Here is a 14,184-nt window from a genome sequence, read left to right on the forward strand (position 1 = left end):
GCGTCAGCCCGCGCCCCGGCTCCCGGGCCTGCAGGGGGGACTGGAGACAAAGGCGGCGGCGGCGGCGGTGGTGGCGGCGCCGCGGCCGCCCGGACCGTCCCCTCGGGGCCGGCGCCGCGCCCCCCACCGGCTGGCGCGCGGTCGCCTCTCCTCACCCGTGGCTCCGGCGCGGGGCTCGCGGGCCAGCCGCAGCTTCAGCCGGACGAACAATGGCAGGAGGCGGCGGCGGCGGCGGCGGCCGTGTCCGAGGCTCCGGCCCTCTGCGGCTCGCGGGCTGGCGGGCTGCAGGCTGGCTAAAGCGGCCGGCGGAGGGAGGGAGCGAGGGAGAGGGCGGGCGGGCGGGCGGGCGGGCGGGCGAGCGAGCGAGCAGCCCCGGCGCGCGCCCTGCCGCCTTTCCCCAGCGCGACGAGGCCGGCGCGGCCCGCGGCCCGCCCGCGCCCCTCCCTCCCGGCTCGCCACAACATTGTAGTAAATTCCTATTGGGCCGCGCGGGAGGGAAGGAGGGGGCCGGGCCCGCGGCCCGCCAGCGCATTGGCGGAGGCCCTGTCCCGGGCTCCCGCGTCTTACCTCCCCCTCCCCTAGAGCGGTAAGGAGAGGGGAGGGAGGGGGAGAGAGGAAAAAGAGAAGGGGGGAGGGGGGAGACGAGGGGCTAGCTGCTGTGCGCACGCGCAAGTCGAACCCCGTCTGGAGCTTGAGACCCGGGGTTCTGGGCTCCAGAAGCACCGGTGTGGAGAATGGGGCAGCCAGTGCCCGGAACGCAGGTGAGACCTTTCCTCCCCCACAGAGGGACCCCCGTGAAGGAGCCGCGATCCCGGAGCCTCAGGAAAAGTAGAATTCACATAAGATGCTGCTGAGCTGGCCAGGCTACCCCAAAAGAACTCCCCCCCCGCCTCCATGCCCCTAATAACCTCAGGTAAGTCACTCCGCGCCTCTGAGCCTCAGTTTACCCATCTCCTAGCTTGACCATCTCTAGGCTCCCTTCCAACCCTGACATTCAGTAAGACTTCACCTCTCCTGGCAGCGATGTTAAGACCTGAAATGGAACCTTAAGGGTTGAGACCAAGCCAAGATTTCACCTGTCTTCTGTCTTCACAGAAGACTCTCCTATTTCTGCCTGGCATCCACAAAGTTATTTTAAAAATCTAGCTTCCACGGTCTGGTCTCCACATGAACTTAGGGTTGCTCTGAGAAGTGCACACGGGTGCTCTCCAGGAGTTTCAAAGGCTGCTTGACCCTTCTGCTTCCCACCAAGCTGGTGTGTGAACAGGGCTGCCTCCCCACAGAGCAGAAAGAGGGTTCTGTTGTAAGCACACGCTTAGAAGATAAGACAGGTTCTGCTATTTCATTTTGGAGAAGAGGAAACCAAAGCGGAGAGGGTTAGCCCTGCCGAGATCAGAAACCAAGCAATGTGGCATCAGAGCCTGCACAGGCCAGCTAGACTGCCTACGCGGTTGTGGAATCAAAGCCAGTCCACAGTGTCAGCTCAGGCTCTGGAATCAGACTGCTCAGGTCCAGTGCTCAGTCTCAGCCCTCCCTAATTGTTTGACCTTCTTTGTGCCTGGTTTCTGAACCCATAATAATAGAATAAAGGCTGGGAGTGGTGGCACATGCCTGTAACCCTAGTGCTTGGGAAGTGACAGCTGGAGTAACAAATCCAAGGCTAGCCTCCACTCCATAGTAAGTTTGAGGCCAGCCTGAGCTACACGAGACTCTGTCCCATAAAAGAGAAGGGAAGACAACAGTCCTACCTCATTGAGTTAATGTAACAATTTATTAATCGATTAGCTGATTAAAATACATACAGGACTCAGGACATAGTAAGATCTCAGTTAAGTGTTAACTATACTACTACTTAGAGACTAAAATATCAACTAAGAAGCACATGCAGGCAGATAAACACTCAACTGTTGTCAGGTCTGAGCACATTTCTGCAATATAAGTCATAAAATTCTTGAGAACCACCCGACTACCTAAAACAACCCATTCACACAGTTTTCCTCTGCTTTTGGTTTCAGTTTTGGTTTTGGTTTTTTTGAGACAGGGTTTTTTTGTAGCCCTGGCTGTCCTGGATCTCGCTCTGTAGACCAGGCTGGCCTCAAACTCAGAGATCTGCCTGCCTCTGCCTCCCGAGCGCATGTGTGCGCGGACTACCAGACTACCACTGCCTGGATTCCTTCCTGTTTTAATCACAGCACTTTTCATAGCATTTACCCCTGTGGCCAGCCTCCCGTCTAATGCTGACTGGCTGAGTTCTCAAACTGCTGCATTCTGGATCCAGGAGACTTCAAGCTGGAGAGGACTGTTGTCCTTGTTTATTGCACAGAATAATGCTGACATACTAAACATTTATTGAACCAATAAAATGTCCTCATTTTATTCACAAGAGACTCAAAGAGTTTAAGCGATCTGGGACAAGGAGCACTTGTTCTTACATACCCTGGCTCCCTGCTTTGAGCCCTTCAGGTTCAGCTGCGTTTTTGATTGACAAGTTCCAGTGCTACCACTTCTGGGCCTCAAAGGCTTCTCTAACTCTCAGACAGGGAAATCTGGTGCCATAAAGGATGGACACGTAAAATTCATCACCAGACATACCATTTCCTCTACTACCAAGTTATCCAGGAAATCCAGACTTGTGAAGCTAAGTGCTCCGTATGCTAGCCAATGGCACATCACGTTTAAGGAAGCTTGTAGTATTTGTAGTGTTTAGTAACCATCGCCCTGAAAAGCAGCATAGGTCTGAGGCTAGAAGAAACAAGGCAGGTGTAAATCACTCCTAGATCCAGAGTGTTGTGCAACCCCACACCAAAATCAATTGATCTAAATTTTAAAATCTCCAAGTCAGCTGGGTGGTGGTGGCATTGGCTGCGTCCGCCTCTAATCCCAGCACTTAGGAGGCAGAGGCAGGTGGATATCTGAGTTGGAGGAAAGCCTGGTCTACAGAGCAAGTTCCAGGACAGTCAGGGCTACACAGAGAAACCCCGTCTTGAAAAATAAAAATAAATAAATAAATAAATGAAAGAAAGAAAGAAATGAATTCCAATGCTAGCTTTTCATTCTTAACCTGAAGATGAAAGAATCTGTGATGTATATCTGTACATGAGAGATTTTCTTGTTATACACCATCACCTGGTATGTCTCTTATCTCTGAGTGTGGCTGAGCTCAATTAATAATGAGCACTAGGGATATAAATAACATCCACTCAGAAGACAAAGAAACTAGCTTTACTCCTGGGTCCATCTGCTGAGCCAGACATCCAGTCCCAGCTCACCCTGCAGAAACTCCCATTGGGTACCAAGGGTAAAGGTCCCAAGCACCATCTCTGAGGCTAATTTCCTAGGCAGAAACACTTTTGGCTCCATGCTCACATCTGGGTGGTGGCTGTGCCATGCTCCAGGCTCAGGCTAGGCTCCCTCAGGACCATCTCTATCCCATCTGCCAGCTGAGCCCCATCACTACCTCCCCATTACAGCCCTGCTCCTTTCTAGGGAATATAGACCCTGTGAGCTGTCAGTTAGCCCCAGGAGCGGTCAAGAGCTCTAAGATTTAAAAAAAAAAAAAAAAAAAATTAGCATGAAAGGGTCTTAATCCTTTCCCATTGCAAACTGAGCTCCAGCAAACACATACACCAGCTGCACAAAATAGGGTGAAATGGGATAGTGAAATTAGGTGATGACCAGGGAGGGGAGACGAGGCCACCAGTGACCTGGAAGAGATGAGATTGGAAGGAAGAGGGAGGGGGGACAGTTGGAGTCTGACCCATGCTCAAATCTGGGACGGGGGCGGATTAGGGACACAGCTGGCCTGAAGCCCTGGTGATAGGGCTCATGAAGAATGTTCATCTGTTGTGGCGGGCTTTGAAAAGCTGGGCACGTCAGCTAAATGTTCTGAACAGGCATTACAGAGTAAAGACCAGCCCAGGCAACAAAGGCATATAGAGCAGAACTCGCCTCCCAGATTCTCCTTGCCATCAAACTTACACTATTTACTATGCTATTTCATTTGAAACTAGGGGCTCCTTATGCTAGGCAACCATCCTGCCACTGAGATAGGGTCTCACTCTATAGCCCAAGTTGGCTTATAACTTGAAGCAATTCTCCTGTCTCAGCCTCTCTGAGTAGCTAGGAGTACAAGCCTGGCTATTTTAGGCCTTATAAACACAAATGGTTAAGCAAACAAACTATACTGGGATAGAAGTTACTATTACTACATAAAGAATGTCTTTCTAGCCGGGCAGTGGTGGCGCACGCCTGTAATCCCAGCACTCGGGAGGCAGAGCCAAGCAGATCTCTGTGAGTTTGAGGCCAGCCTGGGCCACCAAGTGAGTCCTAGGAAAGGTACAAAGCTACACAAAGAAACCCTGTCTCAAAAAACCAAAAAAATAAAAAATAAATTAAATAATAGAAATTGCTGACTTTAAGGTTACAGGTTATTAAATATCACCAATCTCATATGCCCCGGCTAACGCATTTTTGGTTTTGGTGTGGCACTCATCCATGCTTGTTTGTGCCTGTGAAAGCCAGCTGCCTTCCTCCATCTCTCCACCTTGTTTTGTTTTCTTAAGACATAGTCTCTCACTGAACCTGGAACTCACCGTCTTGGGTAGACTGGCTGGCCAGTGAGCCCCTGGGATCCACCTGTCTCTGCCTTCTGTTACCTCCACCTCACCCCCAGCACTGAGATTACAAACACACACACCCACATCCCAGCTTTTACATGGTTGCTAGAGATCAAACTCAGGTCCACACACAAATATGGCAAGCACTTTACCCACTGAATAGCTCATCAGTCCCTCAGCCTGAAGTATTTGTGCTTTTGTTGTTTTTGAGACTGGGTCTCCCTATGTAGCCTCGGCTGATGTAGAACTCACAGAGATCTGTTCTGCCTCCTGAGTGCTGGACAGGAAGAGTTGATTTTGTTTGCTTGTTTATTTAAAAATGTATTCTTTGGCACTGACTTTTCACTTCATAATAGATTACAAACATTCAAATCATCATTTTTTAAACCATGCTATAGGTGTTCTGTAATTTACTTAACCCTCTTGTGGTAAAGTTAGGGTTGTTTCCCATTTTCTTCTCTCATAAATGATGCTCAATAACTATCCTTTTATGTAAATTGTACCTGTAATTATTTTTTAAGGGCACATTAAACATAGCATGTTATTTCTTTTAATTAAAGCACACAAGGCTGCCTGTTCTCATCATTTCTGAAACCAAGGGAAAAGAAGCTATCAGATGCAATACTTTTGTACAATATCTTATCTTTTGTGTTGGAAAACACAAAGCATGTTTTTCCCTCTTTGACAGAATGTACTTTTCTTATTAAAACTTCTCTTAAGCAGCTGGAGAGATGGCTCAAGTGGTTAAGAGCACTTATTGTTCCTACAGAAGACCAGTATTTGGTTCCCAGGACCCTTTCAGGTGGCTCACAAACCCTGTAACTCCAGCTCCAAGGGATCCAGTGCCCTCTTCTGGCCTCTGCAGGTACCTGCATTCATGTACACACACCCACACACAGACACATTTACATAATTTTAAAAATAAAAGAAATCTGGGGCTAGAGAGATGATTCAGTAGTTAAAAGCACTTGTGGCTCTTGCAGAGGTCTTGGATTCAGTTATCACCACCTACATGGCAGCTCACAAACTCCCTGTCTAGGAAAAAAAAAAAAAATCACACCTTAAAACATAATATAATCCAAACAAATACTGATTTGGAGGAGCTTGGGGGACCATGCTGGCCTAAAACTTGCAGGGATCCTCTTAGCTCTGCCTTCTGAGTGCTGGAATTACAAGTATATGCCACCACACCCTTAGCTAGATATACTGATTTGATCTTTACATGCTGAGGAATGATGTGGGGGAATATGAAAAACCTTTGTTTTCTATAACTAAAGCAGAATGTTTCTATCAGAACAGAAAACTTGGTATGAAGAATTCAAAATACTGCAGTCTATATCACACTGAAGTCTCAAGTCTGAGGCCCGGTGTCTCAGGCAGCACTCACTGACATGGCATGGGCATGGTAAACCTGCCAGATGTTCAGAGCCAAGGCTACAATGAAGTCGCACACTGCAACCCAGGCAAGGAATGCCAACACCACTCCAATTCCTGGTGCAGCTGATTTTGAAATGGATTTTTGGTTGTTAAGGGTTCAGACATCTCCTACCATTGCCAAATTTTTCATGACACCTATTTAATTACACAATCATATCTGGGGTTGCAATCCACAGTTTAAGGAGTCCTGTTAAAGGGAGAGGAGGCAACAAGAAGGCTCGGCAGATACAGGTGCTTGCCACCAGGTCTCTTGACCTGAGTTTGATCCCCACAGGTTGTCCTCTGCTCTCCACACACACATACACCCACAACCAAACAGGATTTTAAAAAGCTGGAGGTTAACCTATTGTTTTGTTTGTTTTTGTTTTTCCCCTTTATCCATATATTTTTACATGCAGGCATTTATCAGAAAGGATCATTGGTTTTGTTCAAGGACCCTGGTCTCTGCTGCACCATCATCGCTGGGCCCTCAATGGGACTCTTCCTGGACATCCTGTTGCTGCCCTGTGTCATGGAGGGTCTGTAGTCCTGGGTTCACAGGACTGACCCCCACCCCCCAGCCACCTCCCATGCTCCTGCTGATCACAGATAGGGTGGGTGTTGTGGTGAGCAAACACATAACCCTGGTTCTAAGACTGGGTAGTTAGTTACAGGGTTGGTCAGCCTGCCAGCTCTCCCCTGTCTTCACCACTAGGGTGAGCTCTCCAGCATTGCCCTGGCTAGTTCACTTCTTGCAGCTATGTGCAAGGGGCGGGGCCAGTTCCCTGGCTTTCATGTCCTCAGGGTCAGTTCTCCCACACTTACATCTTCAGAGCCAGCTCTACTGTGTTGTCCAGGCGAGGCGTAGGGACCTCTCTCCTGAGTGCTGCAGCTGATGGAGGACAGGGACAGCTCTCCCATTCTCATGACCTCATGACCTCAGGGCCAGCTCTCCCACCTGCCTCAGGCATTGATGGGGTGGGTATCTCTCCCCCGACCATGTTGCCACAAGACAGATGAGTGGTGGGGACAACTTTCCCATGCTAACAACATCGGGGCTGGCTCACCCACACCTATTGCTAATTAGGCCTTTAGAGACCACCAAGCCCAAGCAACTAACTTTTGAGCATTTTGAGAAATGGACTTGAGGACTGCAACACACTTGCCCAAGGTCACACGGCACAGGACAACGGAGTCCAAGCTTGAACCTGCATTTTCCAACCCTTACTACAGGTCTCTACTCACAGCTTTCTTTTTAAGTCCAGCTATATTTATTCTACAAAGCTGGAGGCCAAATTAAATTCTACAGCCAGCCAGGCACGATGATATCTGCATGTAGTTCTGGCACGGGGAAGGCTGAGGCAGGAAGATAATGCGTCTGAGGCCAGCTAAGCCAGAGAGTCAGAACTGTCTCAAAACAGTTAGAAGTGAAAACTCGGCAAGCAGAAAACCTAGGGATATCTGAGCTGAAAGAGACCTTTAAAATAACTTATTTTAAAGCAAGAATTGGTAGTGCGGGTCTGTAATCATAGCTACTCAGGTGACTAAGGCATAAAGGATCAAAATTTCAAGATCTTCCTGGGCTACAAAGTGAGTTAGAGACCAGCCTAGGCAACTTAATAGAACTCTTTCTCAAAATATAAAAAGAGCACGAGGGCAATAACTCAGTGATAAAGCGCTTACATAGTATCACAAGGCCCTTGGTTCAATTTCCAGTACTAAAGCAATACTAATAATATTTTACTATTGAAAAATAGTAACGATTGGGGATAAGATGTAGCTTAGCGGCAGGATGTTTGCCTAGCATGCACAAGGACTTGGTCCCCAACACCACAAATGCCCATGCACACATGCACATATAAACACATATACAATAATAAATGGACATAGTGGTACATGCCTGCAGAGGGTTGTAAATGTGAGGGTACAAAATGAGTTCAAGGCCAGCCTGTGCCATATAGACTTTGCCTCAACCCCTCTGCACCACCCCCTCCCCGCAAAAAAAAAAAAAAAAAAAACTACATTTATGAGGAATTTAGAAATTATTAAACACATGCTAAAAGTTGTGTGTTATTGCATTTAGCCTAATAGCAACCTTTCTAAGTATTATTAGTGTCAAGTACATGTGAAGAAACTACAGCTTTAGAATTTATGCCACCATCCTCATATTGCTCTCAAGAAAGTAATTAAGCCAGGCAGTGACAGTTTAATTGATCCCAGGACTTAGGAGGCAAAGGTAGGTGGATCTCTGTGAGAGGCCAGCCTAATCTACAGAGTGAGTTCCAGGACCGCCAGAACTACACAAAAGGAACCCTGTCTTGAAAAAAAAAAAAAAAACTACAAAAACAAACAAACAAACAAACAAAAACCATCTAGCTTAGACCCTGAAGAAAAGCTATTGGTCCTACTTCTGACTGCAGCCCTGAGACGTCTAAAAAAGGAACCAAGATCTGACCTCCCATGATCCTCCCCAATCCTCTTCTCCCAAAGCCAGAATGAGCCCAGTGACCCTGATCCAGCAAAGCCTCCAGCTCACTCAGGCTTAACCCACTATATAGCTCTCCCAAGAGCAGGAAACTCCCTTGTCCTAAGAGGTTTGCCAGGGACAGAGAGAGGGGCCGCACGACACCCACTCACAGAGGCCCGTCTAAAGCTGGTAAAGTCGGCCTGGCTCAGCCCTCAACTGAGACAAAAACAAGAGAGACGGGCTGGAGAGATGGCTCAGAGGTTAAGAGCACCGACTGCTCTTGCAGAAGTCCTGAGTTCAATTCCCAGCACCCACATGGTGGCTCACAACCATCTGTAATGAGATCTGGTGCCCTCTTCTGGCCTGCAGGTGTATATGCAGGCAGAACACTGTATACATAAAAAATAAATAAAATCTTAAAAAAAAAAAAAAAAAAAAAAAAACCAGAGAGAGAAGAAAAGAGGGAGCGGAGGGGAGTGATTAGGTGTCTAGAGTGCTGAGGGGCAGGACAGTCCCTCAGCCACCCAGAGAACACTCAGCTGACTTCAGATTCCAGGCTTTTCCACGGTGTGGCTGAGGGTGTGTCAGTGTGGGAGACGGAAACCATAAGAGAGCCCACAGACCAGCTACAACCTTCAATCTTCTGAAATTTGACGGTGTGACTCTGGGCAAGTCACTTCCGAAGTGCCGGCAGTCCCCACACCGTGGTAAGAGAACTCAAGTGACATCTTATACAGATTTCTAGTCACTGCTTCTTTCCAAATCCTTCTATATTCATTCTTCAGAGCTGCAGAGCAAGCTAAATTCTATAGCCATGTAGCCTAGAAATAGCTGAGCTGGAAGAAGCTTAGAGACGAGGTTCATGAGACAGCTCTGCAGGGGAAGATGCTCCCAGCCAAACCTGACATCCTGAGTTGGATCCTCACAACCTACCATCAGGGAAGTTGAGAACCGACTCAACAAAATGCCCTCTGACCTTCTCAGGAACAAGCATGAGTAAATAAAGAAATAGGTAAATGTTTAGGGAAAAAAAGCCTTAAAGATAATTTATTATTAAAAGCAGTAAGAATGGGGCTGGAAATGCACTTAGCGGCAGAGCACTGGCCAGGCATATTCGTGGCCCTGGATTCAGTCTCCAGCACCAAACACCAAAATGCAGGGAAGAGGCATAAACTAGATGGTTAGAACAACAGGATGGATTTTCTCACATTTCGGGAAGCCAGCATAGTCCTGGGGAAGGTCCTCTTCCTGTGTCCCCACATGGCAGAGTGACCTTTCTGACATTTGTTCTCATAAGGGAACTAATTCTGTCATGAGGGCATCACCTTCATGATCATCAACCCTACCTACGATCCAAGGGCTCCATCTGCAAACACCTAAGAATTCTGTGAGACATGAAGATTCAGTCTGCACACTTCCTCCAATCTCTGGCTCCCTCACCAGTCACATGGAGGTGGCTTTGTTTACCAGGCTTTCTCACAGGGTGGCCAGAAGGGTAAAATGAGGTGTGCGGACTGGAGAGATGGCTCAGCGGTTAAGAGCATTGGCTGCTCTTCCAGAGGTTGAGTTCAATTCCCAGCAACCACATGGTGGCTTACAACCATCTGTGTAATGAGATCTGGTGCCCTCTTCTGGCCTGCAAGCAGACATGTAGGCAGAACACTATACATAATAAATAATAACAGGGCAGTGGTGGTGCACGTCTTTAATCCCAGCACTGGGGAGGCTGAACCAGGCGGATCTCTGTGAGTTTGAGGCCAGCCTGGTCTACAGAGCGAGATCCAGGACAGGCACCGAAACTCTACAGAGAAACCCTATCTCAAAAAACCAAAATAAATAGATAGATAGATAGATAGATAGATAGATAAACCCTGATCTGCCTACCTCCACCTCCCAAGTACTAGGATTACAGGCATATACTATCACTTTGCCCTAAGTAAGACCTTAAAGAAAGGATTTAGGAGGCTGGAAAGATGGCTTAGCAGTTAAAAGCATTTGCTGCTCTTACTGAGGACCTGAGCTCAGTTCCCAGTACCCACATAGTATCTCACAACCATCTGTAATTCCAATTCTGGTGACTCAACACCCTCTCTGAACTCTGTTGACACCAGGCACATATGTGGTGTACAAACATGCATACAGGCAAAACATTCATACACATAAAAATAATTTTAAATAATTTTATGTGTATATATGTATGTATGCCTGCATGAGTTTATGTACATCATTCATGCACGTGGAAACCTGCAGAGGTCAGAAGAGGGTGTCAGCTCCCCTGAAACTGGGGTTACAGGCAGTTTTGGGCCACCTGATGTGGGTGCTGGAAACTAAACCCTGGTCTTCTGCAAGAATAGTAAGTAAGCAGTCTCACACTGAACCATCACTCCAGCCCAAGACTTTTGTTTTGAGTTGGTTGTTGTGGTGGTTTTTTTTTGGGGGGGGGGGGGCAATCAGTTTTTTGAGACAAGGTTTCAATATATAGCTTTGTCTGGCCTGGAACTTGCTATGTAGATCAGACTGGCCTCAAACTCATGGAGATCCACCTACCTTTGGGTCCTGAGTGCTGGTATCAACCCAACTTGACTTTTAATTTAAACCTGTTATAGACCACACAGAAAGAACCCTCCAGTCAAGGCAAAAGCCTCACAGAAGTGAACACCCACATGGAGCTCCTCTTTTGTACAGGTCTGGGGATGCCAGCAGGAGCAAGATGAGCCCCTGTAACTACCGTAACAGCCACCAGCATCATCTCATGTGTGGATAACAGCAGGAAGAGGTAAAGGGATTATGGGGTTCTGAGGCACGGACACTAGGTTCAAACCAAAGCTGTGTCAACATGCTGTGTCACCCCCCCCCCCCTCCTTATCTGTAGAATGGGGATGGCATGTGTCAACCTCAGCGCCAAAGTGTCATATGCAATGTCACCACGCCTCAACAGCAGCTTCCTGAGGGAGGCAGGACTACCCCTCCCCCCCTTTACAGATGAAGCAGAAGCAGGAAATTTGCCCAAGCTCCCTCAGCTACCTCAGCCTAGCCCTGCTGCTAGGCCTTTCCAAAATGGGCTCTGTAATACTTCCAGCAAAGACAGACAAGCCTCAGTGCTGTGCTCACATTCTCTTAGTAAACTTAACACTCACCTATGGGGAGGGCACAAATAACCACATTTTCTACTTTAGGAACTCAAAGGTAGTTTATCCTCACAGCAGGAAGGAATGTAATTGCTTGTGTGACTTATCCAGTCCCTTGCCCATTATACTCTCCTGTCTCTTTCCCAGTGAAGCCAAGCAGGCATCCTTATCCTGCTTGACAGATGAGAACATAGAGGCCTAGTAAGAAGTACTGTTTGCCTACAGGGGCAGCTAAGAGGACTTAACCTAGGCTCCTATCTTTGTGTTTCTTTAGATTTATGAGAGAGAGAGAGAGAGAGAGAGAGAGAGAGAGGGAATGAATGAATGAATGAATGAATGCAAGCGTGCCTTTGGAGGCCAGAACAGAATGCCAGATCCTCTGAAGCTGGAGTTGCAGGAGGTTGAAAGCCGCTGGAAATGGGTGCTAGGAACTGAATTCTGATCCTCTGTGAGATGAGCATGCACTCTCAACCACAAAGGCATATCCAGCAGATACCAGTTTGTTTTACAGTGCTGGGGACCCACACCAGGGCCTTGAGTAAACGAAACAGGGGCTCTATCACTGAGTTGCACCCCTAGCCCCACATTCCTGGTTTTAAATCCAGTGTTATTTTCTCTGCTCATAATTGCTGAATTCTGAATATCTGAACATGTACATTTGGAAGCCCTATAGCCAATCAATCCCATAGGAGTGGAGAGCCCCCACTAGGCTAGGCCTAGGAAGCAGAGTCCTAGGGAGAAATGCTGCAGGATACTGTCCAGGGAGACAGCAGCTGAGCTGGTGACCCACGAGTCTCCTGCTTAGGAAACCTCCATCTTCTCCCCAAGTTGTTGGCTCAGAGCTGGGAGCTGTGTACCCACTCACTAACGCAGCTGTCTGCTACAATTTCTGCTGAAAAAACAAAAAACTCCATCATGTGGGCCTACGTGCTAATTACCAATAATGACATAATAACCATTGTGGGCCCAACAGCCAAACAGCCCCAACTAGAAATTCTGCATAGCTCAGACTTAGGAACAAAAGACTTGGACACTTCAACTGAAACTGATGTCCTGGCAGAAAATATCAGAAGCAAAAGGGCCTCAGAGTTGATCCAGCCAAAGTATTATCTGGCAAATGGACAGGGGAATGAGGACTCATTTTCCCTGGGGTCATGAACATTCTCATGTGGTCATTTACTGAGAATCTACTACACATCCAACACATTTGAAACCTACACAGAGAGAAGGCTTCATCTACTCCTCAATACACTCAGACAGTTATTAAACACCCACTATGTGCTGTTCCACATACCAAGTATGAATCACTGAGTAGGCAAAAGCCACACTATCACCAGGCTTACATTCCAATGAGGGAAAACCGACAATCAGTAAATAATCTGTGAGTAAAAGACAGTAGGTGAGAGTGACAAGTGATACAGAGAAGGCAAGGAAGGAGGTGAACTGTGCCAAAGTTCAGAGAAGGAATAGTGTTTAGGTGGGTGTGGTGGCGCACGCCTTCAATCCCAGCACTCAGGAGGCAGAGACAGGTGGATCCTGTGAGTCGGAAGCCACCCTGGTCTACAGAGCGAGTTCTAGGACAGCCAGGGCTATATAGAAAGATCCTGTATCAAAAAAAAAAAAAAAAAAGATTTGTTTAAATTATGTGTAATTGATGGTGGGGTGGTTTGTACATGTGGGTGCAATGAATCCCCTGGAGCTGGAGTTAAGGCAGTTTTAAATCACTTGATATGAGTGCTGGGAACTGAATGTGGGTCCTCTGCAAGAGCAGTACACACACTTAACTGCTGAGCAGGCTCTCCTGCTCCACTATCTCAATTTTAAGAAAGATAATCAGGAAAAGCCTTATTAAGAAGAAGACATTAAAACAAAAATTTTAAGATGAGACAATAAGACAAAAGGGTATTGTAGCTATAGAAGGTTGAACGTCCCAGAACTATCCAGTGCAAAGGCCCCAGGGTGGAAGAATGCCTGAGAGTAAAAGCCCATCATTAAGGGCTGGGGAAGAGGGCGGACACAGACTGTGTGCTTCAACTCCCTTAAGCTTGCAACAAGTGTGGAGGTCACCTCTTTGCTGTCTCACTCTCTCCTTGACCTCCTTTCTCTGCTCTGTCTCTGGAAATCCGAAATGTGAGTTGGGTAAATGAATGGACAAATGCCACCCAGGGTTGCTCCCTGAACTCAATGAACTGTGTTCTGACTAGACTTTTCTTTTCCTGGCATCCACTAGCTATTGGACAGCCACAGTAGTCATCCCAGTGTGTCAGCGTGGATTAACCACTTCACACAGATTATACAATGTGGTGTCCAACTCATCCGTGGGAAGGCGCTAATCTGCTTCCCCCTTGATAACAGGGAAAGCTGAGACTCACTGAGGTCAAGCAAAGGCTGGAGGCCCCATGCCAGTGAGTGGTGGGGCTGGAGTTGGTTTGTTTGTTTTGAGACAGGGTTTCCCTGTACAGCTCTGGCTGTCCTACAACTCACTCTGTAGACCAGGCTGGCCTTGAACTCAGAGATCCACCTGCCTCTGCCTCCTGAGTGCTGGGATTAAAGGTGT

At 47.6% G+C, this 14,184-nt stretch overlaps 1 protein-coding gene across 22 annotated transcripts in view; it reads right to left on the reverse strand.

Annotated features, from left to right (window-relative positions):
* Epb41 (erythrocyte membrane protein band 4.1) overlaps positions 1-14,184 on the reverse strand; it is a 165,170-nt gene that overhangs the window by 139,271 nt on the left and 11,715 nt on the right. For 9 of the 22 annotated variants that reach the window (XM_036177799.1, XM_036177787.1, XM_036177785.1 and 6 more), the window contains exon 1: positions 156-343. The exons of 1 other annotated variant lie outside the window; for it this stretch is intronic. The gene's annotated coding sequence lies outside the window, so the exon portion shown is untranslated. Of the gene's footprint in view, positions 1-155; positions 344-14,184 lie in introns of those variants that run through there. 12 more of the 22 variants (XM_036177790.1, XM_036177788.1, XM_036177786.1 and 9 more) reach the window with 2 other exon arrangements.

Source organism: Onychomys torridus, chromosome 2 (assembly GCF_903995425.1).
Source record: "Onychomys torridus chromosome 2, mOncTor1.1, whole genome shotgun sequence".
In the NCBI taxonomy this organism is placed as follows: Eukaryota; Metazoa; Chordata; class Mammalia; order Rodentia; family Cricetidae; genus Onychomys; species Onychomys torridus.